We start from the raw sequence: 7,444 nt of genomic DNA on the forward strand, positions 1-7,444 counted from the left end.
ATGCTTAGTGGCTTTAAATTCATTTCTCTGGATCCTTCTAAGCAGTATCATGCCTAATTATCCAGACTGGCTTGGAAGAGAGAAACATGAGGATGGTGAATCTCACAACAAAAAAAGAATTTTCTTTTTTCAAAAAAATTTTTTAATATTTAATTTATTTATTTCTGAGGGAGAGAGGCAGCATGAGCAGGGGAGGGTCAGAGAGAGAGGGAGACACAAAATCTGAAGCAGGCTCCAGGCTCTGAGCTGTCAGCACAGAGCCCGACATGGGGTTCGAACCCATGAACTGTGAGATCATGACCTGAGCTGAAGTCGGTTGCTTAACTGACTGAGCCACCCAGGCACCCCCGGTGTAGAATTTTCAACACCGGCTGTCCACTTTAAAATTTTGATGCTCAGAAAAATTAACAATAGAACTCCCCTATGACCCAGCAATAGCACTGCTAGGAATTTACCCAAAGGATACAGGAGTGCTGATGAATAGGGGCACATGTACCCCAATGTTCATAGCAGCACTCTCAACAATAGCCAACACATGGAAAGAGCCCAACTGTCCATCAACTGACGAATGGATCAAGAAGATGTGGTTTATCTATACCATGGAATACTACATGGCAATGAGAAAGAATGAAATCTGGCCATTTGTAGCAACATGGATGGAACTTGAGGGCGTTATGCTGAGTGCAATAAGTCAGGCAGAGAAGGATAGATACCATATATTTGCATGTATAGGTGGATTAGGAGGAACTTAACGGAGGACCATGGGGGAGGGGAAGGGGGAAAAATAGTGGGGGAGAGGGAGGGAGGCAATCCATGAGAGACTCTTGAATACTGAGAACAGACTGAGGGCTGATGGGCGTGGAGGAGAGGGGAAGGGGATGATGGGCATGAAGGAGAGCCCTTGTGGGGATGAGCACTGGGTGTTATATGGAAATCAACTTGACAATAAACTATGAAAAAGAAATAAAATTTTGATGCGCAAGTCCTGTCCTAGACTAGTTACAGGAGTGTGCTTGTGGGTGAAGCCCAAACATGGTATTATTATTATTATTATTATTATTATTGTAAATTTTGTTTATTTACTTTGAGAGAGAGAGAGGAGAGCCAGGAGGGACAAGGAGAGAGGGAGAGAGAGAGAATCTTAAGCAGGCTCTGCACCATCAGAGCAGAGCCCGACTTGGGGTACCAAACCCAAGAACCATGAGATCATAACCTGAGCTGAAACCAAGAGTCGGATGCTCAACAAACTGAACCACCCAGGCGCCACTCCCCCACTCCAAGTAAGGTATTTTTAAAGCCTCATGTGATTCTATTACCAGCCAGTGTTGTGAACACTATTTTATTTGGGTGTCCAAATCACTAACCTGGAAAATTAATAGCTCATGAGCTTTCCATTGGTCTCCTGGGTGAGACTCATACAGGGGTGGGGCCTGGGAACCTGGCTCTGATGCAGCAGTAACTGGTTTGAGGAGAGTTGAAAAGTATTGGCCTGACACAGGAGTGTGTGTGTCTGCTTACATTACCTTATTGGAGGGAAGCAAAAAGGAAAAAAGAAAGATCAAGAACCCAGAACCCAAGGAATAACCTCCAAAGAATTTATATTCATCCACCCATCCATCTATTCAGGCTCGACGACCATGTAGTACAAGACTTCAGACCATAGGAGCCCATCAAAAACACTGCTGAATCCTGGCTGTGCTGTCACTAATTCTGTCACTCTGGGAAACTCATGCCACCTAGTCAGTCTCACTTTCTTCATCCCAAAATAGGGACACATATAATATCTTCTTGCAGGTTGCTGTGACACGTAAATAATTAACATTTGTTAAGTACTTGGTATAGTTCCCAGAACGACACTGCTTTGATATGGGTGTCACCCACCACATGAGGCTGCTGAGCCTTAAATGTGGCTAGTCCAAACTGAGATGTGCTGTAGATTGCTGTAGATGGGAAATACATACTGGATTTTGAAGTCTTTGAATGAAAAAAAAGTAAAATGCATTTTAAGAATTTTAAAATGTTGACATGGTCATATTTTGGATATATTGGGCTGGAATGATAATATTTAGGCATATTGTGTTAAAAACAATATATTTGAAAAATTAAACACTATTTTACCTATTTCTTATTACTTTTTAAAATGTGGTTATCAAAGTATTTAAAAGGAACATATGTAGCTTGCATTATCCTTTTTCCTTCCTTCCTTCCTTCCTTCCTTCCTTCCTTCCTTCCTTCCTTCCTTCCTTCCTTCCTTCCTTCCTTCTTTTCTTTTTATGACAACACAAGCAGGGGAGAGGGGCAGAGGGAGAGAGAGAATCTTAAGCAGGCTCCATGCCCAGTGGTGGAGCATGACCTGGGGCTCAATCTAATGACCTGAGCTGAAGTCAAGAGTCAGACACTTGACTGACTGAGCCACCCAAGCGCTCCTGTATTGTATTTCTATGGGACAGTCTTGGCCTAGAAGATAGTAAACTCTCAGTGAATGTTAAGTGTATTATTGGTATTGTTTTATTTATTTAATTCAAAAGCAGCTGGTGAACACTTGCTGTGATGGATGTAAACATTAATCATTAGTCAGATGAAGTGCGTAGAGTCTAGCAAAGGCAGACAAAGTCACTGGGAGTGCGTGGGACTTGATTCACTCTAGAACTCTGGGGTGTACCTGGCATTATCCACATTTTTTACAACAAACACAAGACACAAGATGAGAGGCTGCCAGATCATTCCTGGGACGTTGCAAATTGTGGTGATTGCTTCAGGTGCCCCAAAGCATATGCATAGTCTAGTTACAAGAAGGTATCTCAGGGAGGGCGCCAGAGTTGAAGAACTTCATAGACATATAAAGCTATTTTTAAAAATCCAACTTTGATACAAATCATGTAGCCATCACCTCTCCCTTCCCCAGCAATACAGAGAAGGAATCAATGCTCATCATAGTGGGATTCATAATGTCTTCCTCAAATTCATGTCCAACTGGAGCCTTAGAGTACGGCCTTACTTGGAAACAGGTCTTGGCAAATGTAATAAGTTAACATGAGGTCATATTGGATTAGGGTGTGCTCTGATCTAATGCCTAGTGTCCTGTATGAAGAGAAAACAGAGACACAGAGACACGGGGAGAATATATATGAAGATGGAGACAGAGACTGGAGTCATGTAGCTACAAACCAAATAATGCCAAAGAGTACTGACAACCACCAGGACCTAGGAAAGATAAGGGAGGTTTTGCCATTAGAGCCTTCGGAGGGAGCGAGGCCTTCCTCACACCAGATTTCAGACTTCTATCCTCCAGTGCTGTGAGAGAATAAATTTCTGCTGTTACAAGCCACCTTGTTTGTGGTAATTTGTTAGGATTGCCCTAGGAGACAAATATATTGGATATTTCTTGAGCCAGACATGGTCTTTTTAACACTGTGTGAGACAAATATTAATGTTTTTCTTTGTTTGTTGTGTGTGTGTGTGTGTGTGTGTGTGTGTAGAGGTGGGGACTCACTATTGGGTCCAGGGTGAATCTGACGGGCTTGTACCACACTGATGCTCTCAGCAAAGGTAGAGACTTGTTCTGGGAGGTATGAAACAGTGTTAAAACAATGTAGTCACTGGGAGGGGGGCCTGGGTGGTTAAGCATCAGCTCAGCTCAGGTCTTGATCTTGCACTCCGTGAGTTTGAGCCCCATGTCAGGCTCTGTGCTGACAGCTCAGAGCCTGGAGCCTGTTTTGGGTTCTGTCTCTCTCTCTGTCCCTCCCCTGCTTGCACTCCATGTCTCTTTCTCTCTCTCTCTCTCTCTCTCTCTTTATCTCAAAAATAAATAAACATTTAAAAACAACACCACCAACAACAAAACCCCAATGTAGTCATGGGGAGTTTCCAAAATGAGAATGAAGGAACAGGCTAAAGGTCAACACCAGGAAAGAGTGCCAAGGATTGGTGTCAGGTGAAGAGAAACGGAGCAAAATCAGATTCAAGTGCAGTAAGATGGGCAAGTGGAGAGTAAGGAGGAAATAGGGAATGAGGCTGTCATCAGTATGAGAAGGGCAGAGCCCCATTTCTGTATTGAGCCCTGTGTGTGCCAGAGCTCAGGTCTTTAGCACAAATACTCGGCGTCACTGTTTCTTCCCGTGAGATGTGGCTGCATCTGGACACATGGGCAACATGATGGGAGTGATGTAAATCTACAGGACAAACACAGAGCATCTCCTCTCATCATGATATAAAAGCAAACATATGTTTAGGAGTAGAATGCAAAATATCCATGAAGGCATAATCTAAAATATACGGTTTGGAAAGTTTTCCTTTTGTGTTGTTCACTTTGGGCTATCTTTAGAGCTCCCCAGCTGTACACAACCGCTTTTGTGGGCTGATGTAGGCACCTCCACAGCTCGAAAGTTTGAGAAGCACTGATGTAAAGGACCCAGAAAGGACTGGCTAACAATTTTCATCATTTCTGGTATACAGCCCGTGCACTATGCCTTCATATAACAGGCACATGTTAAACATTTTTTGACTTTTGTTTAATAGTCAAAGTTTAAAACCAGTGACGCATTTCTCACAAGAATTTTGCACTGTGCTTTGGCATACGCTTTTATAAACAAAAGCGGGAAGCATATACAGGAAGGATATTTTTAGGAGAGTTATGCATGGTAAGGAATGCTTGATGATTCTCAAACTTGCAAACACATTGGGCACATCAAAGCAAGAAGAAACTAAACCAAGTGCGAATCCACAACTTCTACCTCCATCTACGCAAGGCTTTATAACTAAGAAACACTTGGGGACTGAATGTGCCAAACGTACCATGAACTGCATTTTCTAGAATTCCTCCTGTTGCAAGTCAGGGTCTGCCTGTATGATTTTGCCCTCTGAAACTAGCTTCATGTTTACATTATTCTTCTTTTAGTTAATCCCATGGAAATGTGTGCAATTTTAACCTCTGGATCATCAAGGGGAGATGGCATCTTCTGAAGCCATTTTCTTGTGCAGAACCAGAGCCATTGCTCTGTCTTGATATGATAAACAATGAAACGATGAAGGGCTCTGTGGAGAAGCCTGGGAGTCATTATAGATTCTTTCCTCTCTCTTTCACACCTAATCAGTCACAAGTCCTGAAATCTACCTCTGCAGAGCTCTCAAATTCATCCACCTCTCTTCATCTTTTTGCCTAGACAAGAATGGAGTCTAGTCCCCATGGGAATGGGGTAGGGGTGGGAAGAAATGAAAGATTCTAGAATTGGCATATAAACTGAAAAACCAGTTGTAGATAAAAGTATTACTCTTGAGAGAAGAACATGGGGAAGAAAGTCCTTAAATTTTGCTTAAAACATCTGACTTGGGCCCATTAAAATGCAAAACCATAGAGTAAACTGTTACTTGTCTTCCTTTTCCAACTGAGGCCATCCTTTATCTGGACCAAAGCCTGTTTTTGACAGAGGGAAGGGTGGAAAGATAAATAAGCACATTTCTCTTTTGAAAGTTTTATTTCGTTTCAGTTTGACACTATTATAAATGAACAGATATGATGGCACGAGCCCCCAAAGGCAGGCATCTCCTTGATCTTCCCAAGCAGGACTTGCTAACCACGAACACCTAGTTAAGGGCATTAACCAAATAGGATTATATTGGCTGAAGCTTCAGTTCTGCCATAAAGTGTCATTTGGGCCCATAATGTATATTTTTAAAAAACCAATATTAGACTCAACTGACTAGAAACACAACAAACCAGAATGTGAGTCTTTTGGTGTAAAAGTGAATGGTATTATCGATAAAGAACCTTCTGGCCTTCTCTGCCAACTGCTTGTTCCCAAGGGCTAGGTCTGGATGTCCCTGCTTCTTCCCCTTATAAAGTGGCCAATGTGGGAAATTTTCCTGCCGATCCCACTTCCACTCCTGGAGGGTGGTTTAACTGAAGATGGGTGGGCCCTTGTGTTCCAGACCTGTCTCCTTGACAGAGCCCATCAAAGTATGGCTGTGGCCACAGAAGGAGTGTCAGGTACATGGCTGGGGCATGCTTTAGAGAGCATGGACCCAAGTTCACATCCTGGGCTTGCTACAGAGCTGGACATCATTGGGAAAATTACCAAACTAATTTGCTCGTTGGTTCCTTTCATCTGTTAAATGGGGATGTTTTTGCCAACTTCATAAGGTTGCTGGGCAGGTTATGAACGCAGCTCCTGGAAGTGTTAACAATGGAGCTCCTATCTCTTATTTGGCCATTCACAATGCGAGAATATTCCTGGACATTCCTAGAGGAAGCAGTAGTTAGAGGAAATCTGATATCAATGCACCCTATGTATTACACTCATAGAAGTTACATGAGGACAAAAAAGGCTTTTATTTTTTTANTTGCGCTCAAAAAAGGCTTTTAAAGTGACTTTGAGAATCCTTTAAACACAAGATCATTTTTCTATCTTTTCTACAACACAATCACCCTCAGATGACTGGAGAGATTTATAGGCTCTTAGGTATTGGGCTCAATTCATAATAGCAAGGTCACTCTTGGTGACCATAAAGAGGCATATGCACATCTGCCTAGCTGTCCTGTTTGGGACAGAGAAAGGATATTCATGTTTCTAACTCCTGATCAAAGTGGCATTTCTCAACCACTTTCCAGTTTGTGGTTACCTGTGATAATACCAGGATACACTGAAGATGGGAAATCTGTCTTCTTTCGCCTGTCAGTGCAGCCACCCTTTGGTACAGACTTCCATTTATTCCATTCTGGAAGTCTCAGCCCTCAGGGGAGGCAAACAGCTTTAACATGGAAGCCAATCTGGTTAACTGGCAGTGGGTACCTATGATGCTTTGTTGAGAAGGTATCTGAGCTCACCTCTGAACTCCATAGAAAGAGAGCCCAGATTACTTTATGATGCCTTCCGTGGGCACGGGTGGAGGTGTGGGGTCACACATTTCCCTTATCTGTCCAACAATCATAGTGTCCACTTCTTCTCTCCACCTTTGTCTTTCTTCTAGGATATTGGTAGAACACAGGAAGGAAATGCAGAAAAGAATGACGTATGGGGACTATTCCCACCCTCATGTGTCAAATTTTAACCAATGGCGTAATGTAGAGTCATGATTTGTCTATGGTTGTTGTCACTCTGTGACAACTCTGTGCCACTCTGTGAATGTCTTGAAATTAGGGATGGTTATTCTTCATTCTCATATTTTTTTAAAGATTAAAAAAAATTTAATTTATTTTTGAGAGAGAGAAAGAGAGCATGAGTAGGGGAAGGGCAGAGAGAGAGGGAGAGGGAGGGACAGGGGATCCAAAGCTGGATCTGTCCTGACAACATTGAGTCCGATGTGGGGCTCGAACTCACAAACTGTGAGATCATGATCTGAGCTGAAGTCAGACACTCAACCAACTGAGCCACCCAGGCGCTCCTGTTCATTCTAATGTTATCCCTCATCTTGCACCTCCCACTCCAGAAGATGGTATAATGCCTTA

Source organism: Crocuta crocuta, unplaced genomic scaffold, assembly GCF_008692635.1.
Source record: "Crocuta crocuta isolate KB4526 unplaced genomic scaffold, BGI_CrCroc_1.0 scaffold179, whole genome shotgun sequence".
Taxonomy (NCBI): domain Eukaryota; kingdom Metazoa; phylum Chordata; class Mammalia; order Carnivora; family Hyaenidae; genus Crocuta; species Crocuta crocuta.